Source organism: Diabrotica virgifera, chromosome 4 (assembly GCF_917563875.1).
Source record: "Diabrotica virgifera virgifera chromosome 4, PGI_DIABVI_V3a".
Lineage (NCBI taxonomy): Eukaryota > Metazoa > Arthropoda > Insecta > Coleoptera > Chrysomelidae > Diabrotica > Diabrotica virgifera.
The window spans coordinates 49684802-49698092 of NC_065446.1; the positions used below are offsets into that span (position 1 = coordinate 49684802).

Genomic DNA, 13291 nt, shown 5'->3' on the forward strand with positions numbered 1-13291 from the left:
ATATAGGTCTGGATCCCGCGTATGAAAAAAAAGTTGATTAATAGCAAGCTGAAAATTTGTTAATAGCTTAAGGGTATCTAGTCGGATAAACTTTTAATGAGAGGAACATGTAGAATATGTAAAATGACACGAATTATGCCAGGTGATAAATAGCAGTCTGATTTTTGCATGAGAGTTTAATCTCTGTTCGGAGAGTTAAAGTCTGTTCTGTCGGACAAAATAAATGTGCCCTTTTCGTGGTCTGACCGTTCCAAATTTTTAACCTGTTCCACAATTAAAACTTCCCCTGTTCCAGTGTACCCATATATCAAAATTTGTCCGACTAGACATTCTTAAGCTATTAACAAATTTTCAGCTTGCTATTAATCAACTTTTTTTTCATACGCGAGATCCAGACCTAATACTGCTGGTTTCAAAATATACTGATAATAACATCAAAACAATACACAATGAATTTATATTTTATAGGTCTGGATCCCGCGTATGAAAAAAAAGTTGATTAATAGCAAGCTGAAAATTTGTTAATAGCTTAAGAGTGTCTAGTCGGACAAACTTTGATATATGGGAACACTGGAACAGGGGAAGTTTTAATTGTGGAACAGGTTAAAAATTTGGAACGGTCATACCACGAAAACGGCACATGTATTTTGTCCGACAGAACAGACTTAAACTCTCCGAACAGAGATTAATCTCTCATGCAAAAATCAGACTGTTATTTATCACCAAATGGGCGTTTTCATGAGTGGAACATGTAGAATATGTCAAATGACAGGAATTATGACAGGTGATAAATAGCAGTCTGATTTTTGCATGAGAGTTTAATTTCTGTTCGGAGAGTTTAAGTCTGTTCTGTCGGACAAAATAAATATGCCGTTTTCGTGGTCTGACCGTTCCAAATTTTTAACCTGTTCCACAATTAAAACTGCCCCTGTTCCAGTGTTCCCATATATCAAAGTTTATCTGACTAGACACCCTTAAGCTATTAACAAATTTTTAGCTTGCTATTAATCAACTTTTTTTTTCATACGCGGGATCCAGACCTAATACTGCTGGTTTCAAAATATACTGATAATAACATCAAAACAATACACAATGAATTTATATTTTATTTATTGTACCAGGAAAACTTACAGAAAAGTATACAGTAACCAAAAAACAATCAGATATTATTAGTTTTCCTTTCCATATTAGTCCATGTTTCAAATATCCCCTTTAAACAAATCAGAAAGGTGCCGGGTGAAATAATTTTTTAAGCAAATTCAAAATTACTTTTTTGCCTCGAAAAATGTATTTTTAGTTTTCTTGGGTAATTATAAACAATAAAGGTCTCTTGTCATATTTCTGAAAAGTTGATAGTTTTCGAGTTATAAGCGATTTAAAATCTGAAAAATGCGAAAATATGCATTTGCGATGCTTGAAAACTCTTAAGTTTTAATAAAATGACAGATCTTTTTTTATTTAAGATGACCCAAGAATGCCAAAAACATATTTTCGCGGGCAAAAAAGGTGATGTTTTGAATTTGTTAAAAAATATATTAAACAATTTCTGCCAAAAATTTCGCCCGGCACCCTTCTGATTTGTATAGGGGATATTTTTTAACAAGAATCCACAAAGAAACCGAATCGGAACAGTCAGACACATGCAGCGTAAATCCGGACCGCGGAAGAGTCGTAGGTTTTCGAAACGGACCCTCAGGGAAACTAATTGGTGACCCCTGATCTAGAGTTAAGGGTGTCTAGTCGGACAAACCTTGATGTATGGGAACACTGGAAGAGGGGAAGTTTTAATTGTGGAACAGGTTAAAAATTTGGAACGTCAGACTCCGAAAACGGTCCTATGTATTTTGTCGGACAGAACTTCCAGTTAATTTGTTACCCTTTCATTAAACTCTCCTGCAAAAATCAGACTGCTATTTATCACCAACGGGGCATTTTAATGAGTGGAATACGTAGAACATGTCAAATGACAGGAATTATGACAGATGACAAATAGCAGTCTGATTTTTGCATGAAAGTTTAATGAAAGGGTAACAAATCAATTGGAAGTTCTGTCCGATAAAATACATGGGACGTTTTCGTGGTCTGACGTTAAAAATTTTAACCTGTTCCACAATTAATCCACAATTAAAACTTCCCCTGTTCCAGTGTTCCCATACATCAAAGTTTGTCCGACTAGATACCCTTAAGCTATTAACAACTTTTCAGCTTGCTATTAATCAACTTTTTTTCATACGCGGGATCCAGACCTATTATGCTGCTCAAGACAGATTTTTAGATTTAACCGCTAGAAGACAACCAACAATTACAGCACCTGAATTGGTTAGCGACTTGTAGAGGGCACACCAGGTAATCATAGGCTGTGATACTGTAAGAAATCGTCTTCATGAAGTTAATATCCACAATCGAAGGCTATTGAGATGTCCACCTATCTCCAGAAGCAATCACGCTGCAAGATTAAAGTGGTGTCAAGAATATCAAAACTGAGATGCAAATGATTAAGCTACAGTTTTATTCTTCGACGAATCTAGATTTTAATTTCATCTAGATTCTCGCCACGTTAAAGTGTGGACAAACGATTACTCCACTGAAATCAATGTTCGAATATAGAAAGCACGAACAAACTTCAATAAAATGAGAAAGGTACTTCGTGCAAGAGAACTAAAATTATACTTGAGAGTTAGACTGGCAAGGTGTTATATTTTCTCGATTTTGCTTTACGGGATAGAAGCATGGACACTTAACTCGCCGATTGCTAAAAAGTTGGAAGCATTTGAACTGTGGGTGTATAGAAGAATCCTGAATATATCAATGACCGAGCATGTAACAAACAACGAAGTCATGAGCAGAGTCAACAAAACAATGGAAATATTGGAAACCATCAAGACACAAAAGCTGCAATACCTGGGGCATGTTATGTATAATGAGAGATACAACATACAGTGGAACCTCGAGAAGTCGGCCCCCGATAAGCCGGAAGTCCGGCTAACCCGGACCGATTTTTATCAGACAAACATCTCAACAATAAAAATGTATGTGATATAATATTTGAGAGATAATGTGTAATTGTGTAATGTGAACTATGCGATAGTAAAAATGACTCATGGCTAGTGTTGCCCAAAATCGGTCTTGGTCTTGCAGTCTTGGTCTTGTTCTTGCGTTTTCGCAAGACCAAGACCAAGACCAAGACCGCCTAATTTTAGCAAGACCAAGACTTAGCATGCAAGACTTAAGCAAGAACAAGACTAAGCCTGCGAGACTCTTGCGTCTTGCAGTTAGAACTGAAGGTCGTTTTAGGGAGTATATAGGAGAATAAAATATTTTGCACATCTTTAACAGCAGACGATTTCTTTGCTCTGAACTTAATTGTCCAGGTTTTTTGTACGAGTGTACCAATCAAACTGTGTTTTTAAATACATATTTTCTTAACATTCTGTTTTTTCATTCATTCGTTTATGCTGGATAATAAAAAACTTAGGTAGTTTTTTAACTAGCCATGTTTTTCATCAATGCAGGGTGTTTTAAATAAGTATGGTAACCTTACAGGCTAATTCAGCACCAAAAATAATGGCAGTTTGATTCAGTGCCGGTGCTAGGGTATAAGGCGCCCGCCTGCAATACTAGCTAAGGCGCCCTTCGGTTTAATTAGGTATTTACCTATATTTAGATATTTTATCTTCTGGCAATGGTACAAAATGTAATTAGGATGTAAATATCTTATTTAATTCTCATTATCTAAAAAAATTATTTTCCGGATTAAAATTTTTAATTTTAAATTTGGATTTTAAATTTTAAAATCCATAGCATTTTGAAAATGAGTGTTTGTCACACACTACGCATACTGGAGCCGTGAATAAAATTCTATTGCATTGAAAAATTTTAAAGAAAATAATTTTTCTATGATTTTGTGTAACACCAGCAGAAAAAGGTGCTCATTTTGGCGCCCCATAAACAGGGTCGCCCGCCTGCAATTCATCCCTTGCAGGCACGTTATCGCCGGCCCTGGTTTGATTTATAAACATAGGTATGTCCTATTAGAGGTAAAATTCAATAGCTACACTTTGTACTTGATGAGTTTTTCCATGAACACAATTATTGGATATTGAGAAGTTAATGAATTTATCTCCATAAAGTATCATGACGTTGGGATTCAAAATGAAATAGGTAATGAATACAATGTTAATAAATAATTATGAAGTACATAAATAACTTTATACAAAACAGTTGCCTCTATAGAAAATCACATGTGATAGAAACAGAAGTAATGTATCCAAGTAAAAAGTGTAATGTAGTAAAAATATCCACATACATTTTATACATACAAAGGTACCTATACAAAATTTTGCTGACTTACAACTACTAACGATCTATCAAAAATAACCGTCTATTCTTTAAAAAATGAACAATAAGTTTCGTTGTTTGAAAATAAATGCCATTATTTTCGGCGACAGCCACAAAAGTCGCCTGCCTAACCATAAAATAGATAATGTTATTCATTATGTAAGCATAGGCTATCTGTTACAAAGAAATTTAAACCCATATTTTTTAATCAATCGCCGAACAGGTATATACAGTTTCAACAATACAATATATAACACACAAGTCGCCTGCTTGATCGCAAAATAGATTATGTAAAATATTTGCTACAAAGAAATAATATAAGCTCATTTCTTTAATCAATCGCCGAATAGATAATGAACAAAAAAATTATAAACAGTTATGTTTAATAATGTATTGTTTGAAAGAACACTAAATAATATGTATTACTGATTCGGCACTCCAGATTGTAAGGAAAAATTCACTAAGGGCAATAAAAAGTTTTAATGAGTTTTACCTTGAAACCGAAATTCACAATCATGCACTTAGTGAAGTATACCATAAAATTATCTCAGCAATTAGAATAGAGCCCCAGTTGATTTCTACAGAGCTGGACAGTACCGTATTGAGTTCAAATTGATGAAAATGTCAAAATCTCAAAAAAGTGCACTTTGTGAGTTTCGCCTCTAATATGAGGGTATGTCCGCAAATGCTTCGTTTCCGAAATAGGGGTATTAAAATTTTTCTTACAAACTGAGGATTTATTTATTGCTCTAAAACCGGTTGAGATATGCAAATGAAATTTGGTGAGTTTTATGAGGTAGTTATTGCGCATTTTTGACATACAATTAATAATTTAATATTCACCATTGGCATGCATACGTAACATGACTCGTTTGTTTAGAATTACCCCTTAAAGTTTGCCATACTTATTTAAAAACACCCTGTATTAATGAAAAACATGGCTAGTTGATACAATACCTAAATTTTTTGTTATACAACATAAGCGAATGAATCAAAAACAGAATGTTAAGAAAACATTAGACTATAGTTGGGTTTTAATTTCAGTATTTTATATGCTAGAATATTCCACAAAATGATGCGAACTTTGAGAAAACCACAGTTTGATTGGTATACCCGGTATCCGGTATACAATGACACTTTACCTGTCTAGCAACAACATTTTTCCAGCGATATTTTTAAAGAATACGGCTATATAGCCTTATATATAAGGCTAACAAGTGAGATATTGAAGAGTAAGTTTCACTTTGCTTGTGAAGCAGCTGACGTGCCATAAAATCTGAAACCCATACTGGTCTGTCCAACAAAACGTAGTAGATAAAAATTAGAACTGGCATTAACATACTGTGCAGATCTGTCACCGAATTGAATGCTTTTCAAATATCTGATAGTGAATAGCAAATACACTAAAAAATGCATGTTTCTAATAAACTTTAGTTAGTTAGAATATGGGCACGGATCACTTACACCGTGAGTTCAAACCCCACCCGGTGTCAGATATTTATTAATTTGGTTGGTTTTTCCTATGGCTATGATATTCAATCTTAAAATGTACCTACTCTGTTACGTTGTTCTAAGATATGCAATATGCTAATGGGCAACTGCGAGACTTGCAAGACTCTTGCTGCAAGACCAAGACCAAGACCAAGACTGGGAGCGCAATACCAAGACCAAGACCAAGACCAGGTGTACTGTCGCAAGACCAAGACCAAGCCTATCTAAGTCTCGTCTTGGTCTTGCATTTGGGTAACACTACTCATGGCACATGGCGGCAGAGCGACGTACATTGTCTCGGATTATCGGAAACAGCAGGCACCTGTAGTATTCCTTTGTGTATTTCAAACTGTCTTAGCATTGTTTAAAAAAGACTAAAAGGCTATTTAAAAAATTATTTTTTAAACAATGTCTTAGTCTCCACCGTTCTTAAATAACATAACATCGTTCCGATTGTAACTGTATTGTGTGTAGTACAGTCTTGTATTGTTCGCTTCCGTTCTGTAATCGTGCTTCAGATAGATTTGTGTTTGCGTGTATTTTTGACTACGTAATGGCAACAAAACGTAAAAATGTTGTAGTGACAATGGAAAAGAAAGTAGAAGCATTGGTAGGATTGATAAAGGCGAATCTTTAAAAACAATTACAGCATCATATGGTGCCGGTACATCTGTATTGAATTGGAAGAAAAATAGAACTAAAATCCAAGAATTTTGTTTCAAAATGATAACAAAAGACAGTTTGGACAATCGGTGCAAAGCTAATAATGCTAAAAATGAGACTCTCGACGACGCTTTGTATGTGTGGTTTTGTTACTCTACACTCTCTATACAACTCTACACAGAGTTAACTCTACACTTATACAACTATACATAATTTAGATGTGTACTGTGCATATATATGTCATGTTATTTTAATTATAACGGAGTTTATCTGTAGGTATACCATATTTAATTAATTATTACCATATTGTCCGGCTAACCCGGATTTTCGATAACCCGGATCGGCCGCGGTCTCGATTAATCCGAGTTATCGAGGTTCCACTGTACTTCAATTAATTATACAAGGGAAAATCCAGGGCAAGAGAAGTGTAGGAACAAGAAGAATCTCATGGTTGGGTAACTTGAGGGAATGGTACGGATTCACATCAATCGAACTAATCAAAACAGCAGGATCTAAGATCAGAATAGGCATGATGATTGCCAACCTTTGTCGCAAAGATGGTACGTAAAGAAGAAGAAAAGGTGTGTGGAAACGATCTGGAGATGTAAAACGCTTAAAACATGCTCAGGACGTTTACACATATAGAGGTGGTGCAGTAATGGTATGGAGTGGAATAATAGTCGGTGGCAGAACGGACATCGTTTTTCCAAACCGCTTTTTTAGAACACAGCAGTACCTCGAACCTTTCTAGAACCTATCGTTCATCCGTTTGCTGATGCGGTTGGTCAAAACTTACACCTCATGCATGATAATGCTCGTTCACCTGTCTCACTCCTAGTGACAGACTGGCTTACCAACGAAGGTATTAATGTGTTGCCTTGGCCAGCACAATCCCATGACCTGAATCACATCCAGCATGTATGAGACATGCTTCAACGAAGAACTACTCCACATAATATGGGTAACATATTATATGTACAAGCCGTTTCGTTTTCGAGAACGAGACGAACAATCTCATTTTGTCTATGAACGACAGATGTAGAGCCTTAATACACCAGGGTACGCGATACTCAGTATCCATTTTGTTTTTTTCTTATTACGGCAATATTTTGTGATGAGCGGTTTTTCTTTTAACTGCACTTCTCGATATTTTTGAAATTTCTGAAAGTCATTCTCATTATTTTTGACATTTAAACAAATGTGTTGTATTGATTCAGTCCATTTGTACTCTACGAGCTCCCTAGTGGGAAGTTTTGATTTCTTTCATTATACAGTCAAACCCGCTTATTGGAATAGCCTTTGTGCCAAGTAAAAGTATTCCTATAACCGGGATATTCTAATAACCGATCATTGGTTGCTACTATAAATGTTTCGGGACCTCAAATTTCTATTCCTTAAACCAGGATATTCCTTTAAGAGGTATTCTAATAAGCGGGTTCGACTGTATATGTATTTTGGGCTGCTAAATCCGAATATGAGGTTTGCGGACAAAATTTCTTGACGGAACATCGAAAAAAGAGAAAAATTTCTGCTTTTTTGCTGCTTTTTTTCTGCTTTTCTTGTATTGCACCATGCAGTAGCGCCTTACCAATCCATTCCTCGGTTAAAAACTAAACCGGCGCCTGAGGTTTATGGAAGTCAGGGAGCTGTTCAATTAATTCATTTAAAAGGACAAAACCTCAAGGTTTATCAGAAATCAAGATAACAGGTCCGAAGGAAATGTTCACACCAACTGAAACTGTGCCTCCATCTGTGTCTGATCTTCTGTGGCTCTAAGGGAAAAGCAGAGACATTCCCGGCCTCTTAGGATGGAATGGATTCATGGAAGCAGTCACAAGAGACATGAACTAACATTTATTATTTGTGCAGAAAACTAGGAGAAATTTATCAAATGACATCATTCTACTAAAAAAAAAGTTTTTGAATGTAAAAAGTGGGTTTTGCCGAAACCGTTAAAAATTGGCAATTTTCAATTTGCATTTTAGACCAAATGGTTCGTCTGCAAAAAAAGTAAATAGTGATATTTGTAGAGAATTTTAGGTACTTTAATTTCTCTTAACAGTCGATTTACTGAAAGTTAATAGTTTCCCAGATTTAAGCAAAAAAGCGAGAAAAAGCAGACATTTTACGATTTTTTCAATGTTCCGTCAAGAAATTTTGTCCGCAAACCTCATATTCGGATTCAGCAGCCCAAAATACATATATAGTGGCACAAATCAGAACTACATCAAAACTTTCTTAGTCAAAACACAATTTTATTGAATTATATATTAAATACTAAGTACTAAACATTACAAATCGATTATTATTATTTATTCAAAACAATTAAAGAAGAAATTACGTCTCTTTTTAAAAATATCCCTAGATTTTTGAGATGTATAATACCATAATAAAGTGTACCACAGACAATACGATCTATCGTTCTAATCTAACTTTTACAACTCAAGTCAATATAAGTCGACAGAAGTATCTGAAACTGCCAAGGTCAGGGCGATCTAAAACTTTGATTACCCGACGTTGTCAGATCAATCGAGTTTCAAAGGTTTTTCGGTTTTTTATTTGTTACCTGTTTCACAGTAAAATTGCCTTCTGCTTCTTTCTGCGTAAATTTTAAAACAGTGTATACAGGGTGTTTCATTGGGAAACGGAAATACGTTAATTGTGAATAGAGGTCACCGAGGCGGTTCTAGGTATACTACATTTTTTGCCCTACCGACTTTTATAACCGAGTTACAGGGTGTTTTATTTATTTTGCCAATTTCTTTCCTAAGCCATAACTTTAGAACCACCCTGTATATTTTTTTAATATTTGGTATACATATGTCTCATTCCAAACCCAAATGATCGACAACTAATCACAAGAAAAATCCAGGTCCGGATTAACAAAAAAATATAAAGTAATTTTGACCTTAAAACAACACCCTGTATATTGAAATTTTGAAAATCTGTTTGCATATTTGAAAAGATCACAAAAGACTAAGTGTAATGGTTCGCTTCGATTTTTCGTCCAGACAATTTTTTGACTTTAATTTTGAAATTATATTGATTTTTTTAAGAACTCAACATTAAAAGCAGGTATTATTAACTTTTAATTATAAATTATTAAAGTTGTTGAATAAATACTCATTTTAAAATTAATCTATACTTATTTACCACATTGGAAAGACCCAATTATTAATCACAAGAAAAATACAGGTCCGGATTAACAAAAAAACAAAGTAATTTTGACCTTCAAACAACACCCTGTATATTGACATTTACAAAATTTGTTTGCACATTTGAAAAGACCACAAAAATCCGAGTTTATCGGTTTACTTTGATTTTTTGTGCAAAAATTTATTTTTAAGAACCCTGAAATTAATAAGCAGGTTTTTAAAGCACTTTTAATAATAAATCATTTTAAGTTAATGAATAAATGCTATTTTTGACCTTGAAAAAACACCCTGTATATTTAAATTTTTAAAATACGTTTGCACACCTGAAGAGAGCACGAGAAACTAAGTTAAATGTCCCGCTTTAATTTTTTCTGCAGACAATTTAATGACATTACTTTTGAAATTATATCGAAATTTTTATTACGAGTTCCCAGAGTTCTTAAAAATTTCGACATAATTTCAAAATTACATGCATTAAATTGTCTGGCCAAAAAATTGAAGCGAACAATTAAACTTAGTTTTTTGTACTCTTTTCATACCTATGTGCAAACGGATTTTGAAATTTTCAAAATACAGGGTGTTGTTTCAAGGTTACAATTACTTTATATTGTTTTGATAATCCGGACCTGGCTTTTTGTTGTGATTTGTAAGTGGGTCGTTCGAATGTCGTAAATAAGTACTAATTTTTTAAAAATGGATATTTATTTAATATCTGTAATAATTTAAATTAAAAGTGCTTTAAAAATCTGTTTTTTAATTTCAGTGTTCTTAAAAGTATCAATATATTTAATTTGAAAATTAAAGTCCTTAAATTTTCGTCAGAAAAATTTAAGCAAACCGATAAACTCAGATTTTTGTGGTATTTTGAAATGTGCAAACAAATTTTGAAAATTTCAATATACAGGGTGTTGTTTCAAGATCACAATTACTTTATGTTTTTTTGTTAATCCGGACCTGGATTTTTCTTGTGATTAATAATTAGGTCATTCCAATATGGTAAATAGGTATTGATTAATTTAAAATGAGTATTTATTCAGTACCTTTAATAATTTATAATTAAAATTTAATAATACTTGCATTTTAATGTCAGAGTTCTTAAAAAATTCAATTTAATTTCAAAATTAAAGTCATAAAATTGTCTGGCCGAAAAATTGAAGCGAACGATTAGACTTAGTTATTTATGCTCTTTCAAATATGCAAACAGATTTTCAGAATTTCAATATAGGTACAGGGTGTTGTTTTAAGGTCACAATTACTTTATAATTTTTTACTTTATGATTTTTGTATAAAAAGACACTGTACCTATCTAATAAATTTTACAGAATTGAAATTGGACTTTATAAGCGGCCTCAGGAATATTTTAAAATTATAAAAAACTTTTTGGCTTATAAACAAATAAAATATTTCGGGAAAGATTAAATTAAATTAAATCATGAAAACGGTATTGGAATAGAAGCGACAGGATGCTTCTTTTAAAAGAAAAAACGTTTAATTGTGATGAGTGGTTCCTGAAATACAACCGGTCAAAGTTGACCTGCATTTACGGCAAATATAGAAACAATTGGATCATAATTTTTAAACCATCACCTTTTTATTTTTATCCTCTTTCTCCACACCAATGTTCATATCTTTAAAGTACTCATAATATAAATTATTATAGTAAAAACAATCGATATTACGAGTGAAAATTGCCAAAAATAGCAAAATTCCAATCAAAAATTAGGTTGGAGAAAATGTAATCTCAAAGTTCAAAATCGGTATACGTTAAAAAAATGCATTTTTTAGGCTTCACATAGAGCAATTTTCTTCATTCTTTTTTTGTTCCCAAGTAACTCGAGTAGAGCCATCTAACTAACGCATTATTAAAAAATTAATTTCTTTATTATAATAAAAAAATTTAATTTGTTTAAATAAAAATTGTTTAAATAATTATACAGCTTTCAAATAAGAATATTCGTGTTTTTAACGTTAAAAGGTACACTTGTAGTAAGTTTATCTAAAAAAAGTCTACAACTGGAGAAAATATGTAGTTTTCTTCTCTGATAAATAAATTAATCTATTACAGTCGAACCCGCTTATTAGAATACCGGTTAAAGGAATATCCCGGTTTAAGGAATAGAAATTTGAGGTACCAAAACATTTTTACTAGGTTTATATGATCGGTTATTAGAATATCCCTGTTATAGGAATACTTTTTCTTGGCACGACGGCTATTCCAATAAGCGGGTTCGACTGTATAACAAAACAAAAGCAAGCTTGACATTGAATAATGCGTTAGTTAGATGGCTCTACTCGAGTTACTTGGGAACAAAAAATGAATGAAGAAAATTGCTCCATGGGAAGCCGAGAAAATGCATTTTTTAACGTATACCGATTTTGAACTTTGAGATTACATTTTCACTCGTAATATCGATAGTTTTTATTATAATAATATATGTTATGAGTACCTTAAAGATTTAAAAATTAGTGTGGAGAAAGAGGACAAAAATAAAAAGGTAATGGTTCAAAAATTATGATCCTATTGTTTATATCTTTGCCGTAAATGCCGGTCATTTTTGAGCGGTTGTAACTTAGGAACCACTCATCACAATTAAACTTTGAAAAGAAGCGTCCTGCGCTTTTTTCCAATACCGTTTTCATGATTTAATTTAATTTAATATTTCCCGAGATATTCTATTTGTTTTTAAGCCAAAAAATTTTGTATAATTTTAAAATATTCCTGAGGCCGCTTAAATAGTCCAATTTTAAAAATCTTGAATGGGTTGCATGTGAGAGTTCATTTTAAATGAAGTAAAAGTCAGACTTACTCTCAATCTTTATTATAACTTCCGACGACCGGTTTCGCTCTTTAAACTTTGTAGAGCATCTTCAGGTCAAAGGTAACAAGTTACAAAATACAAAATAATTTTAATTAAGTGCAATTTTAATTATGTAAAGTGCATTAGATAGGTACAGTGTCTTTTTATACAAAAATCATGCTAGTGTTGCAAGTGTTGATAAACTCTTCATTCAATTTCTATCCGCTTCTGTAATTATAATCTATTCGAAAAGAGATTTTATATTATTAAGTTATTTAATTATTGATAAACAATTACTTATCTAAAATTTTAGTTGAAAATTAAAGATTTTGTTGGAAAAACCCGCATTTTCCGGGGAAAATTTTTGTCAAAGTCAATCGAGAAAAACACGTCTCTATGCAGAATTTAATTAAGGTGAATTTTTATCTGGGTGTTTTTGGTGTAAAGTTAAAATCTTTTGAGTTATAGAGCAAAAATTAAAAAAAACACGATTTTCGGGCGCCATTTGGTTTATAAAAAAGTAGCACACTATCAGCGGACTTTGCATACCCGTATTAATAATAAATTAAATAATAAGATTCGACTCCAGTAATAAAATTGCTGGTAAATAACTTTTCCTTGAATTATGCTAATTAGCCCAGAGTAGTAGTGTTCTGTCTGTTTTTATCTCCTTTTTTGAATAGTAGAATTAGTTCGCTCTTCCCCTATTCTTCCGGAATTTTATTGTGTTTTATAATTTTGTTAATTAATGTTGTTAATTGTTCTGTCATTGCTACTCCACAATATGTCAGTAATTTATTTGGTATTCCGTATTTACTTGCGGCTTTTCTGTTCTTCAGCTTTTCA

General features: G+C 32.9%; 1 protein-coding gene across 1 annotated transcript in view; it reads left to right on the forward strand.

The window, feature by feature from the left end:
- The window catches only part of LOC114327466 (uncharacterized), a 713641-nt gene that overhangs the window by 644540 nt on the left and 55810 nt on the right, over positions 1–13291 (forward strand). The window lies entirely within an intron of this gene.